Below are 15,389 nucleotides of genomic sequence, written 5' to 3' on the forward strand. Positions count from 1 at the left end.
AGCAAGCCTCCCTGTCCCAATCAGCAGCCTAGCTACCTGCCGCCATCTTGGCTGCCAGTTAATTTGCATATCTCGCTGATTAGCCAATGAAAAGGGTATCGGTCGTACGCCAATTACCATTTTTGTCTTTTATTAGATAGGATGGCTTTTTTGTGAGTCATTTTTTATTGAGCTTCATTAGTCTACAGAATACTCATAATTCTTCCATTTACTAGCTCCTTTGATGCTGTAAAAATATATCTACGTTCAGCAATAGGAGGTCACATTATCTAAATTGGCTGCCAACTGATGAGGTGGTCTCTTTTCTCTCAGCTTTGAGAATGGATCCTAGCCTGCTGACACTAATGTCATCCTCCCAATCACCATGACTCTAGGAAACAATAAGCGAGTATTATGTGATGTTCCCATATTTCATTTTTGCTCTTGTACAAAATTTTTTTTAAATGTTATTTGTTTCTCACTATGAACTCCCAAGCATGAATCACTTCTGTCTTCTTCCATATCAAAGAGGTGAGATTGAATTTGCACATAATAGATGTGAAATAAATACATGTTGAATGAACGTCCCTAAATCTATTTTACTTGGAATATTACACACTTATTTTCTTATTAGTTTATTCCTGCTCACCATCACTAGAAAGTAAGGTCTTTAAAGGCAAGAACTTGGTTTATTCTAATAATTGATATCATGTATTCCTAGAATCTAGAATAGCACCTGAGACAAACTAATGCTCAAAAGTGTTGAATAAATGAAAGTAAATCTTTTGAGAAGGACTAGAAAGAACTAAGAGTCAGTTCCAGATGGCAAGGCAAGTACCCTTCCTTTTTGTTTCTTTCCATAATGTGATTTTATTTCCCAGATCATACTAGTTAAGAAGATACCTCTCAAACTTTCCCTTTTTGATAGTGTTATAGGCACCTCTCATCCACAGCAGGAAGGTATTACTGGACAGGACAGCCCCCTAAGTCAATGGGAAAGGGCCGTCCTCAACCTCGATCCTTGTCTTTACATATAAATAAATTTATATGAGAGACTTGACTGCATTGTGGAAAACTAATTTATTAAAGCAATTAAAGCATGCATCCATATTGAAAAAAGCAAAAGCAAAGAAATCAAATCTATACATCTGTCTTAGGAAGCAAAGACAGGCTCTCAGCTAATCTGAAGATCAAGGTGGGGGTCTGAGGCGTTATATACCCTCTTATCTGTAGATGTCAAAAATGCTGGCTATTTTGGTAAAGATTAATTCTCAAGGTTTCTTATTTTGTTGTCATCGATTTCCCAGAACTCATGAGAAGTACCTGGAAACTCTATCTTATTTTGTGCACTGGGCCTCTAGTAGTATGATAAAAAAGCTAAGAATTATATCATTTCACTCATACGTGGGATATAAAACTGACACTTGTGAACACAAATAGCAGTGTAGTGATTGCCAGAGGGAAGAAGGTGAAGGAAGAAGGGGGTCCTAATATATAGTGACAGGGGAAGATTTGACTTGGGTGGTGGGCACATGGTACAATATACAGATCTTGTAACATAGAAAGCCACACCTGAAACCTATATGTTCATGTTGACCATTGTCACCCCAATAAATTTAATAAATAACAAAAAAGAAATGAAGAAACTGAAGCAAAGAGAGGTTATATATTGTCCAGGGTCCTACAGAGCCAAGCATGGATCTGATTGGCCTGATTACAATGCCCATGTTCTAAATTATCAGCTCTAAATGCTCAGAAGAGGATTTTGCCACCTATAGACTAACACTTCTAGACACTTAGCCCATTTTGGGGGGATGTTTGATTCTACACACCAAATCCCTCTTTCTTTCTGATTGATTTGCAATATTTAAGCTAAGCATCCAGAAACTCAGCTTTATCAGCTCCACATCTTTAAAGAATTCTAATAAAAGAGAATAGCAAGTATTTTTTTAAATATATTTTATTGATTTTTTACAGAGAGGAAAGGAACGAGATAGAGATAGAGAGTTAGAAACATCGATCAGCTGCCTCCTGCACATCCCCCACTGGGGAAGTGTGCGCAACCCAGGTACATGCCCTTGACCGGAATCGAACCTGGGACCTTTCAGTTTGCAAGCCGACGCCCCATCCACTGAGCCAAACCAGTTTCGGCGAGAATAGCAAGTATTTAATTAAAAAAAATAAGTAGGGAAAAAAATGACTTCCTTATCAATGTCCAAGTTTCTTACATCTCATCTAAAATTATACACTTTGCACTACCTCTTCCTGCCCTTTCCTGCTGCTGTTGCCTTTCTGATGGAATGCTTTAATTTGCTCCACATATAATATCCTTACACCACTGTTTTCTGTAATTTATACCACATGCTGTCCACTTTCTTGTACTATTTTATTCGGCAAAGCACTTTGGACATCAGTTTATATGAAAGATGTTATTTGAAATGAAGTTGTATTGCAAGCTATATTAATATAATTTCCTTCTTGCTTTGGTCCTACTTCATCCTATACAGTTGCCCAGTGTTTGATGCAGTGCTGAAATTTAAATGGAAAAAGTGTTTGAAATTAATGCTCGTGTATTACTTATTTAATCTGCTACCACAGAGATCCACTAGCAAGTTCTCGGTTTTCAGTATCTTCCAAGGTCTACTTTTGACATCCATCTTATTTGTTTCATGGAGAAAATCTGCACTATGTACATTGCTGCAGGTTAAGTATAAGTGCACAAGTTGTTTTGGCTTTGGGGCAATGTCACAGAATACAACTTAACGCTGAACAATTATGGACAGTAGAAAAGTCTGTCAGGCTTCAGTTATTCAGGGATGATTGCCTTGAATCTTTCTTCCTGTTCTTTTTCCATTCTGTCCTTCCACCTTTTATTCATTCCAATGTTTGACTTTAGAAGTTAGACACAGAGGAAGAAAAAATTGAACTGATCACTTGAGTGAATTTTTGGCAGATCTTGATACAGACACAACAAGAGAGAAGAAAAAATTAGGTTGAAGACAAGGGTGAAGCTGGTGTCTAAAATCTGCATGCTCTCTGGATTTGCAGTTCTCTCTGGATTTGAGGATACATGTTAATATTTCAGGTACTGAATGAATGGTTCCTAAGTTTCTTTTACTAGGAGGGCTACATTGGTAGTGAATCATACTAAAGATGACAATAATATTATTATAATTTACAAGAAAACACATTCTCATGTCTTTTTGGTAGAGAAGAGATATGTTAATAAGGAAGACAGTGTACAAGATTTTTCTGGGTTATCATTCTTCTGTTCCCTTGCTCTGAGTGTCGCTGAGTATTTAACCCCATCCTGTGGTTTAGGCCTCAAGGTCAGCTCCCTGCTCTGATTCCCAGAGCACTTTGTGGTGCTTTTCTGCCAGTGGGTGTATATATATATTGGGACCCAAACCAGAGCATGAACTCTTTAGAGGTATAGAGAAATTTTGGTTCATCTGTTGTTTTTCCCAACATACTTGTAGAAAGGAGGTTTCAGAAAGTACTTTAATAACTAGATTTTCAAAAATTTATACCAAATACTATACAATTTGCCAGTAACTTACTAATGACATGTAAATAACAATAGGTTTTCCCAGTCAGTCTTTGAAATCAGGCAAGATAGAACTGAGAGAGATATTAGAAAGCATCTAACCCAATTCCAGATTTCATGGTAGGGAGGTGGTTTAGAGCTCTTGAGTGGAGACCTGAATTGAACGCTGTCAGCATGATCTTGAGCAAGCCATTCGCTGACTTTGAATTTAAATGTACTCTATTTAAGAAATAGGAATATTTACCTTACACAGTTGCTGTGAACATGAAATGAGATGATGGATGCAAAAGTGTTTTGTCAATGCTCCATCAATGTTAGTTCAGTAACCTGGTGCTTAGAGAAATTAAGGGACTATTCCAGGGCATAGTTTCAGTGGGCAATAGAGCCAGATTTCCTTAGATGGTTTAGTGTAATCCAATAAAAATTGAATTTGGAGTCAGAAGGAAGGGACATTTCAAGCAGATCATAGTTTAGCTTGGAACGTACTCAGAATATCCTTGCCACTTTAGTTAGGGCTAATTTGAAATATAACCAAGTTGAGAGTTTTGAAAAATAAAATGACTTCAAAGTACTCCTTAACTGGGCTTGTTCGTGATATGGAGAATGGGGATGATAAGTTCAGTTGCACCTGGCTTATACAGAACATTGTGTCAATCAAAGGAGATAATGCCTGTGAAAGTACTCTGGTAAACAGTAAGGAGTTATGTAAATGTCCTTGTTATTGTCTCATGCTTCCTCCGTGTAACTTTATATAACATTTCTTGCATCAGAAAGAACAAAAATAATTCCCACAAAAATTTCATATTAAGTCACCGGAGTAGTTTAGTATAAAATTTTGGGCGAAATAACATTGGTTTTTTGAATAACATCATTGCATAATGTGCCCATTAAATCTTCCTTTCATGATACCCATTTCATTTTTCAAATATTCTTTATTTTATTCTTTTATTTTTCTCCTGAAGACTATTATTATATATTTGTTGTTACTACTACTACTACTACTACTACTACTATTTTGGGGCTGGCCTATCTCCTACTATTAATCAAATCTACTAATTGTTTCCTGTAATTAATCTTTACCATACACTCTTTTTTATTCTACCATCTAAGTATCTCCTTCCTTCTCTTGTACCCATCAACCTTATGTAGGCTTATAAATATGAGCTCTGAGTTCAGACAAAATATGAATTTTTTCAGTTGCCCCTTTGGGAAAGTGACTTGGGTTCTGAAATTCATATTTATCTTTAAGAGAATTACTTACAAAGAAAAATGTACTGAATCACAACTCTTACTCCTCCCCAATTTATGGAACTCCCTATGCTTAAGGAAAGAATCCGTACAGAAAGAATCTCAAATAAATACCTAATAAAAGAAATTCAGTTCACATTAAAATACTAAGATACCAGATGGTGGAGTTTAAGTATTATTTAACTACTGTTTATCCTACCCAGTGCTCATTTTAAATTCAACGTTTTTGAGAATTATTCATAGAGCCATGGTCGTATTTCATGCAGATAACAAGCTTAGTTTGGAGTGAATTACCAGAATGCACCCAATAATTTCCATACTTCCTTATTTATTGTTAATTTGGGTTGCAACTATTAGTTAAAGTTGAGAGGCTTTCGAAAGCAAATCGACATCAAGCTATCGTGGACATAATTTGTTCAGCAATCAGTGGGGAGGGCAAATCATTAAATTTTACAGGGTGGAGGAACTCACCAAAGAATGTGATGTCCCATCTGCCAAAGCAGAAAAACACAACTGTTTGATGAGTGTGTTTCTTCCGCTGTAGCAGCCTGCCCACAGAGCAGGCAATTATTCTTGCTTTTATCTAATGGCTGCTGCGTAACTTTTAAGTGAATGTAAAATGCAATTTCATCTTCCAACACCTCTCTATGTGAGTGGATAAAAGATCAACAGGGCTATTTCTAACACAACACAGTTCCCTCATGTAGTCACAGGGCCCTTTGAATTGATCACTAGGACACACACACATGGCAAATGTAGATTACTGAACTCCTCTCAACTGGGGTTCCCACCACACATTTGTATTTTATTCACATCGTGTTAGGGAAAATGACAAGCTTTCCTGCTCCAAGTCATTAAAAAAAATATTAGGAGACCTTTCAAAAGAACAACATCCATTCTGATGTTAAAAGCTAATCCTTTGACAGCATGAAGAGTTTTTACCCATCTTTAAAATTAATCTTTGAACAAAAAAAAAAAATAGTTAAATTCAATATGACAGATCCCCAGTGCCTGAGAAAGCTTTTACATGGAAAACAGGACTTTTTCTGATTTTGTCATTGAATTTTCCAAATTGGGAGAATGCCAGAAGTTTAAGGGACTTTACAACAATCATCCTACAAGTCATCATTATTGCTTTTTATTGTTGCACATTTACTTTGTGCCAGAATACTATGCTGAGAACTTTTCATATATGGTTTCATTTATTGCCTACGATGATCCTACAAGGTATTCCCATTTCACGGATGAAGAAACTGAGCATCAGAGAGGTTAGTAGTAGATAGCTGAAATTCCAACTTGATGCTGAATGATTTCAGAGCATGTGTTTTTTCCTACAGTGGCATAATTACTACTTAAGCAAAGTAGGTGTTAAAAGTACATGAGAGGTAATGTTAGCACAGTTCATTTTTCAAAACACCTAATGAAAACTTTACCTTGGGTGCATCTTCACACTCAACCTCACTCCTGTACAGTTTGCAAGCTCACCCAGGTGCAATGCTGCAGTACTTTATGGGAAGCACGTAAATACTAATACAATCCTATGAAAAAGCACATACCACACATACCATATGTCTTCATTGAATGGCTACTTAAGTTCTCACTAAGCTTAAAAGTTCCTCATTTGTAAGAGGAATAATTATACTACCAACTTCATGTTGGGAGATAATTTTCCACGAGGGTCTTGCATTCCTATAAGCAGAGACACTGACTGCCTTTGTTCTGGCCTATTTGTTCAAGGATGTCTGTATAGTAGATGGCCTTGGAAGAAGGTGGTGGTATATCCATCTGGAGCAAAGAATGGCATGCTTACTGTTCATTTAAAAAATTTCAGGTTCCCTGAGTTCAGGGTTCCTCTCTTGTAATGCAACCACAGTGTGTGTGCATGTATCACCTGACCTTCCTGTTGTCCTGGGGGGGATTGGGGCTTAGAGAACTGGCCCCCCAAAATGGTGATACTTTGGTTACTGCTATTTCTGTGGGTAATAAAGTCCTTTTTGTCTGACCCAAGAATCTCATGTCTTCTGCCAGCATCCATAAAACTGTAGCTGGCTATCCTGTTAGCTTGTAAGTAGGGTAAAAATTTCAAACCCTTCACAATTCTCTTTTAAACATATTTTTATTGATTTTAGAGAGAGAGAGGAAGGAAGAGAGAGGAAGCATCTATCAGTTGCCTCCCACAAGCACTCTGACTGGGGACTGAGCCCACAACCTGGGCATATGCCTCGATCGGGAATCGAACCGTCAACCTTTCTGTGCAAGGGACGATGCTCAACCAATTAAGCCACACAAGTTAGGGCCCTTCACAATTCTTGACACCTTCTATAGCTGTGAGAATAAATGAGATAATCTGTGTAAAGAACTTAGTGACTGGCACAGCAGAAAGTACTAAATTTATATTGGACATTGATGCTATTGCAGTCTCCAAAAAATACATAATTGGGTGATTAATAATATAGGTATTTTGTTATTTCACATAGTTAATTTCAAATTGCTTTTCTCATGTGATAAACTATCTAATATGACATTCCTTTGTATATGCTATCATTAATTCAACTGGGACTCTTGGAGAGTCAAGTCTGCAAAGACAGGCTTCATAAACTTTCTGCCTCTTATTGCTAGGGTAGTGGCATAGAAATAATTCTGAAGGCATATTGTATAGTGTTACTTGAATATAGATCTTGCAATATTATAATTGAGTGTTAAGAGAAATTTAATAAACCAATCACACAAGTGGCATTCAATAGTCTGCCAAAATTTTATGACTCAAAAACACCAAAGCCTTTATGGTTCTTTATGTACTTGATCTGAGGAACACTGGAAATATGATTTTTAAACCATCTGTGAACCATATAACTTACTGATGAAAAAATGAGCTAAGAAGTACAAATGATAATGTAGCTCTGATAGCTATGGAATCCGTCTGGAATTCCTTCTGTTTCTCTTCACAATTTATCACTTTATTTTAGCTCTGCCCTTGAATTTGAAAAGAGGGTGTGGATTTTTTTTTGTACTAATGGGAAGTTCTTTGACACCTTATGCCCTTTTGAGAGAGCTTTTGGTTTCATGTGCTCTGTCTTTAGCAATTCAAACATTTTCTACTTTAGGATTCTTGTAACAGTCACCAATCACTCTTGCTTTTGGTGTTACTGGTAGTATACTCCTGTCTATGGATTATGTTTGCCTTTTCTTCAAAAGTGAGTTGTTTAGTGGGTAAAATTTAAGGAGAAATAGGACATTTGAATGATTTTAAAGCATTTCTTATTATAAGTAACTAAATACTTATTAATTACAAAGGGATATTTGCAGAGGGGAAATCTGATAGACACAGCCTTAACCAAGATTAATCTCACCAATAATAAGACATATCCACATGATGATGGGCATAACACTTTCATGGTGTTCTACATAATCTCAATGAAAGCATGAGAAAATACTGAAAAAACAATAAACTGAGAAACATTCTACAAAATAAAAAATTGGTATAGAACATGAATAGACATACAGATGGCAACAGATGCATAAAAAGATGCTCAACATCACATCATCAGGGAAATGCAAATCAGATCCACAATGAGATATCACCTTATACCTGTCAGAATGGCTACCATCAATAAATCAATAAACAACAAACATTGGCAAGAACGTGGAGAAAAGGGAACCTTCGTGCACTGTTGGTAGGAATGCAGATTGGTGCAACACTATGGAAAATAGTATGGAGGTTTCTCAAAAAATTAAAAATAGAACTGCCATAAGACCTAGCAATTCTACTTCTGGGTAATTATCTGAATAAATCCAAAATACTAATTTGAAAAGATATGTACCCCTATGTTCATTGCAACATTATTTATAAGATCTGTTTCTATTGATAGATAAATGGATAAAGAAGTGGTACATATACACAGTGGAATATTATTTAGCCATAAAAAGAATACAATCTTGCTATCTGTGACAACATTATAGACCTAAAGAGTATTATGGTAAGTGTAATACTCAGACAAAGAAATGCTACTATTACCACATGATTTCACTTATAGATGGAATTTACCATAAAAGATAAAAGTGAGCAAACAAAACAGAAACAAACTCAATAGTTACCAGATGGGAGAGGGTTATAGGAATGGGCAAAAAAGGTGAAAGGGATTAGGAAGTACAAATTGCCAGTTATAAAAATAGTGATGGATATGTAAAGTATAGCACAGGGAATATAATCAATAATATTGTAATAACTCTGTATAGTATCAGATGGGTACTAGATTAATTGGAGTGATTACATCATAAGGTTCATAAATATATAAATGTCTAATTACTATGTTGTACACCTGAAACTAATATTATATTGTATGTTAACTATAATTAAAAAATAAATTTTTTAAAGCCTGAAGGTAATGAAAAACACCAAAAATTGAGGCACTATCAAAGATTGGAACAGACTAAGGATGCATGACAAACCAAAAGCAGAGCGGACCCTGAATTAGATCCTGGAACACAGAACATTAGTAGAAAAAATAATGTAATCTGAACAAAGTCTGTAATTTAATAGCATGGTACCAATGGTAATTTCTTAGTTTAGGGACAAGTACTCTTATCTCTTTGGTTGGGTAAAGCATTACCAGTAACATTAAGGGAGGTTGAATGAAGTGTACACAGAAATTTTCTGTACTATTTTCAGCTCTTCTATAAGCCCCAAATTATCTATATATATGTAACAGCCTAAGCAACTGGCCAACTGGCTGACCATCCGGTAGCTATGAAGCATAATGACTACCAGGGGGCAGACGCTCAATGCACAGGCATAGAAACATGGAATAGACTGATAAATCTCAGAGAGAAAGGGGGTGGTGGGTGGGTGGGAAGAGATTAACCAAAGATCTTATATGCATACTAGAGGCTCTTGACCTAGCCTGCAGGGATTGGGCTGAAACTGGCTCTCTGACATCCCCTGAAGGGTCCCGGATTATGAGAGGGCACAGGCTAGGCTGAGGAATCCTACTGGTGCACAAATCTGTGCACCAGGCCTCTCGTCTTAATATGAAAAGATTTTAAAATAATAAAAAGTGAGTTATTTATTAATCATTGTGATAAAACCCTAGCTTTATTTTCCATGCTAGGAAATAAAGTTAAAAGGTGAACGAATAAAACAGATTGCTCCTCCTAAGCAAGGATAATTATGTAACCTCATAAAGATGTTGGATGAACTGAGCTGATTTAAGGAAGACATTCAGCAAAATGGCATCCATTTGGCTTTGTTCCCTTTTAATGTGTAGGTGGGATAAATATTAAGACCTTCTACCTTTTGTTTTTCTAATTATCAGTTTCTTTCAGCATTACCAGAACACATACTCAAAAAGGACTGTATGCTACATTTTCCTTATCTACTGGTAAGAAAAATGTTTCATTTTCACTAGTACTCAATTATGTTGACTGTTCATGTTAATAAATTAGGGTTAAAAGAGATAGGTGGGGTTTTATGTTTATAGTGATATTTTTGAGAAGGTGGATAAAAGATGCAAATTATGTTGCTGTTTATACAAAGGAGTTCTTATTCTGCTATCATTTCCTCCTTTAGATATATTTTCTCCTTGAAACCCTGATACAATTTTTTTTCATAATTCTCTTCATAAGATTTTTACTTATTGATTGCTTTTGAGAGAGAGAGCGAGAAAGAGAGAGAAACATTGATTTGTTGTTTCACTTATTTAAGCATTCATTGGTTGATTCTTATATGTACCCTGACTGGAGATGGAATCCACAACCTTGTCATTTTGGGAGGTTGCTCTAACCAACTGAATTACTTGGCCAGAGCACAGAAGGTATATTTTAGGCATGTTCTGTCAATGTCACTACAACAGAGATGGAAGAAGACTTGTGGCCTCTGACTTCAGCATCTTCCGGAATTGAGACACTTAGGGTCCCACTAGAAACCACAGCCTCCTCTTCTGATGCTATAATTATGAAATATCTCCTATATCAAACTGTCAGTCATATCTAAAATTTCATCAGTGAAATTTCATTCCACAGTTGCTTCCTATTCAAATACAACCAAAACTTAAAAACGTAATATACACTGTGAATTATGTTATTAAATTCCTTCTAACATGGTAGCTGACTGAAAGTCAATTTTAATAGGAAGAGCTCAGAAAAGAGGGGACACCAAGAAGCCAATAGAAAACATTAAGAGGAATTCAGAATTCCTGAGACCCGTGATTATATTTTGGCATGTCCATTTATTAACAGGTTAACTTTGGATATATTTATTACTTTCTCTCTTTTAGTTCAGATCCTTCGTTTGTTAAAGTGGGAACAGTTAGCCTACCTTCCTGGAATGCTGTCAGATTTAAATGAGTTGAGAAATGTGAAAACACCTTGTATGGCACCTGAACTGGAGTAGGTGTTGAAAGATCTCTCTCTCTCTCTTTTTTTTAAACTGAAGACAAACTTGGTCATCTCCACAATTTTGACTATAGGACCATATTTTATTAATTCAGAGACCTCAACACTATCTACAGAGGTTTTAATATAGTACAAGAGACATCCTTCAATCACATCTCTTCACAAGTTTTCACCTTAGAGACCAAGCCATGGATCTGCCTGCAGCCTGCCACCACCCTGCCTGTGCGCAAGGCAAGAGAAACAGCTGCTCTCTCCTTTCCACCAAGGCAGGAGCTTGTTCCCTCCCCCCGCCACCCCCCTGCCCAAGCATCTTAGGCAGCTAGGCAGTTTGAGCTGGGAGGCAGGCAAGTTAGAAGGGAAGATGTTACCAAGGACAGAAGAAAGTAACCCAGAGCTGAGGGAGAAACTGCAGGCCAACAGCTCACCATGACCTCAGGTAGAGAAGCCAGGGACAGTGAAATTCCAGAGCTTTCCAGATGCTGAACAGATTAATGCTAGTGGTAAAGTCTTATTTCCAGTGTATGGGAGGTAACTGACTTTTTACATGGATCTGATACAGGCTGTTTGCAATAGCTGTTTCCAACCACCTCTCTCCTGACCTGGAAAGGTGTAAGTTAGGCTCTGTTTGTCCTGTCTCAGTGCAAACACTGTGAATACACATCCCAGTGTTGAGAACAACCTCTCTATAGCTTCTGAAGGAAGCTTTATTTGCCAGCCTCTTTCAGAATCCAATTGCGCTCTTTTTCAGTAGAGGACAATTAAAAAACAAAAAGCTATGCTTATTTTTCCCTGAGGCTCAGTAAACTGAGGTTTACTTTATTCCTCTATGTTTTTTGTTATTTTTGAGGACCAATCATAATCCATTTTATTTTTTAAATTTACCTTTATTGTTGAAAGTATTTCAGATGCCCCCCCCTTTTTCCCCCATTGACCCCTTTAGCCTACACCCATCCCTCCTAGTGAAGACCACACTATTGTCTGTGTCTAAGGGTTGTGCATATGTGCATATAAGTTCTCCAGTTAATCTCTATCCTATATAATAAAACCTAATATGCAAATCGACCGAACAGCAGAACAACCGGTCACTATGACATGCACTGACCACCAGGGGGCAGACACTCAATGCAGGAGCTGGTGGTCAGTGCGCTCAGTCAGAAGCTGGGCTTGCTGCTGTCGAGCGCAGCAGCAGTGGTGGAAGCCACCTCCGCTGCAGGCAGGTGGTAAGGAGCGAGGGGTCTCAGACTGCGAGAGACCCGGACTGTGAGAGGGATGTCTGACTGGCCCAGGGGATTGGGCCTAAGCCAGCAGTCAGACATCCCCTAAGGGGTCCCAGACTGCGAGAGGGCACAGACCGGGCTGAGGGACTCCTCCCCCCAGTGCAAGAATCTCATGCACCAGGCCTCTAGTGGGACTATATATGTCTCTTATCTCCCCTCCCTTCACATATTCATAGTTTTCTTATTCTCTTTCCTCCAGTAGAGTTATATTGTAATTTTGGTTAGATTAATATTACATATTAATACATTATTATGACTATGTGATTCCATTTGTAGCTGAGGCATTTAGTAAACTATGAGCTTTATTTCTTTCCTGCACACATTTTGTTTTCCCGGGAGCTATGTTTTCATTTGCTTCATATTTTTTTATGTGCTTAATCACTATTCAACCTTACTTGTCAACAATTGTCTAAATCTTCTCTTAAGAGTCTTCCTGAAAACTCATCTATAGAGTTTTCATTTTTAACTATAATATTTTTCATCTGTAAAAGCTCTTATTTGTAATATGAATGAATTGGATCTTTATATTCTTGTTTTTGGTTGCATAATCTCTTAGCTCTGTAGATATTAATGCTGCTTTGTTTTTATTTTTAGGTTTCCTTTTTCCTGCATAGTCTGTTATCTCTAAGTTGTTTTAAATATATTTTTTCTGGTCTCTCCCTTTTGAATTATATGCTGGTTTCCAATGTCTGATAACCCTTGATTGTTTTCTCATATTTTATAGTTTTGTTCTCTCATATTTTGTAAATAATTACTAGTATGTATGTGTATTACATACATACTGACTTCTCACATTTTATATATTTTGTCTTTTCATATTTTTTAGTATTTTAAACTAGTGGCCCAGTGCATGGATTCATGCACATTGAGAGGAAATCAGGAGCCTGTACTCACGTGCCTGGGGAGTTCCAATGTCCCCATGAGCCACAGTTGAGTGGGAAGTCTGTCCTCCTCCCCACAGCTTCCTGAAAAAATATTTCCAAGTGTTTCTTCTGCAGCTAGGGTCCCGCCTTGCCGGCCTGGAGGAACCCGATGGATGCCTTGGGCCATGCTGAACACTTTCTACCACTTGGAGCCAGATAGAGAGGCTCCAAGGTGAACAATACAAAGTTGGGGGTCTTGAGGGGCAGGGGTGCTCTGTTGCCCATGCCCCCACCTTTTAGATCCATCTCTCTTTAACTTTTACCCCGACTCTCAGTTGCTGCTTGTGGCCACTGTTATACTGCTGCCTTCCTCTGCAGTTCTGGGGCAATCGGTAAGGGATGAGATTTGATCTCGATGCCCGAGGCAGAGTTCTAGTAGCCTGCGGTGATATCAGGCTCATCCTGGTTACTCTGAGTGTCTGCGCTTCAACCGTTCTCCAGAGATTATAACTGCAGGCTTATGGGGTATGAGGGAAGAAGTAGCAGTGTGCTAAGCAGCAGGCAGCTGGGAAGGAGCCTGAGCTGGGGCCAGGCGCTGCTCCCACTCACCCCGGTCCCGCTGTGCCTGCTGCTGCCACAGCTGCTCAGTAGCACTGCTGCTGTGGCCATGGGAGAGGCTCCTGCTGCTGCACTGCACTCACCAGCAGGGAGCCTGGCTTCTGGCTGAGAGGTGCTCCTGCTGTGGGAGTGCACTGACCACCAGGGGGCAGCTCCTGCATTGAATGTCTGCCCCTGGTGGTCAGTGCACATCATAGCAATTGGTCAACTGGTTATTCTGGCCATTGTGGTCATTTGGTTGTAATGGTTGCTTAGACTTTTATATATAGACTAGGAGCTTAGTGCACGAAATCATGCGGCACCATCCACCTACCAGCAGCCCTGCCTTGACACCTGAACCTGTCCATGCAGAGATCCAGCATGCCTGGCCCAGCCCCCAAACTCTCTGACCTTCTCTGGCCACTTCAAGCCCCACCTTCAGTCCCTCAAGTCGTCTCAGGCTGGTCCCGCCTTCTCTGGGTGCCTCCCGGCTACCTCCCCAGTGCGCGAAATCATGCGGCACCATCCACCTACCTGCAGCCCTGCCTTGACACCTGAACCTGTCCATGCAGAGATCCAGCATGCCTGGCCCAGCCCCCAAACTCTCTGACCTTCTCTGGCCACTTCAAGCCCCACCTTCAGTCCCTCAAGTCGTCTCAGGCTGGTCCCGCCTTCTCTGGGTGCCTCCCGGCTACCTCCCGGTCTCTGGGGCAATGTGGCAACTCCACCCTGCCATGGTGCTGGAGGAGAGCATGGAAGCCTCCCACCTGCTGTGCTGTGCTCCTTCCCCTGGCAGGTAGGTGGTGAAGGACAGGTGAGGGGGGAGCTATGGGCTCTCACCCCTGCCCTCCCTGGCACGGGATGGTCCTGCCTCCTCCAGATGCCTCCCCACTTCCGCCCGTCTCTGGAGCAACACCCCCGCTAATATGCTAATGGTCTGGTCACTACGCATTACTGCATCCTGACCATTAGCATATTAGCTCTTTATTAGTATAGATACTTCACTGTCCACATTGAGTACACTCGTGTGCCTTATAGATTTTGAATTTCATTGTAGGGTAATCAGATTGAGCTATTTACTTGAGAAATTTCTGATGTCAACATCTTTATATCTTCCTCTTGAGTTATTATTTTCCAGAGACCTTTAATCCTGTCCCTGGATAGTGAAGAACTGACTACCAGCAGATGGGGAGCTGAGTGGGCAAAAATGATTATATTTACTTAATTCTCCAATTTTTAATACAGTCTTTTTGCTCCCAGATCAGAGACCCTTTCTTTCACAGACTTCAGAAAATATAACTGAGCTCTATTCAGAAATCTTATAGAAGACCAAAATTTGTCCACACATGTCTGTCTATATTGTTGTCTCATTTTGGGGAAAAGTGTGCTTTAGAATTCCTAAGAGCAAATATTAGTTTAATAAAAATAATATAAAAATATGGCACATTAAACATACACATGAATTGTAATGGTTTGTATTTAAAACAT

Source organism: Myotis davidii, unplaced genomic scaffold (genome assembly GCF_000327345.1).
Source record: "Myotis davidii unplaced genomic scaffold, ASM32734v1 scaffold812, whole genome shotgun sequence".
Lineage (NCBI taxonomy): Eukaryota > Metazoa > Chordata > Mammalia > Chiroptera > Vespertilionidae > Myotis > Myotis davidii.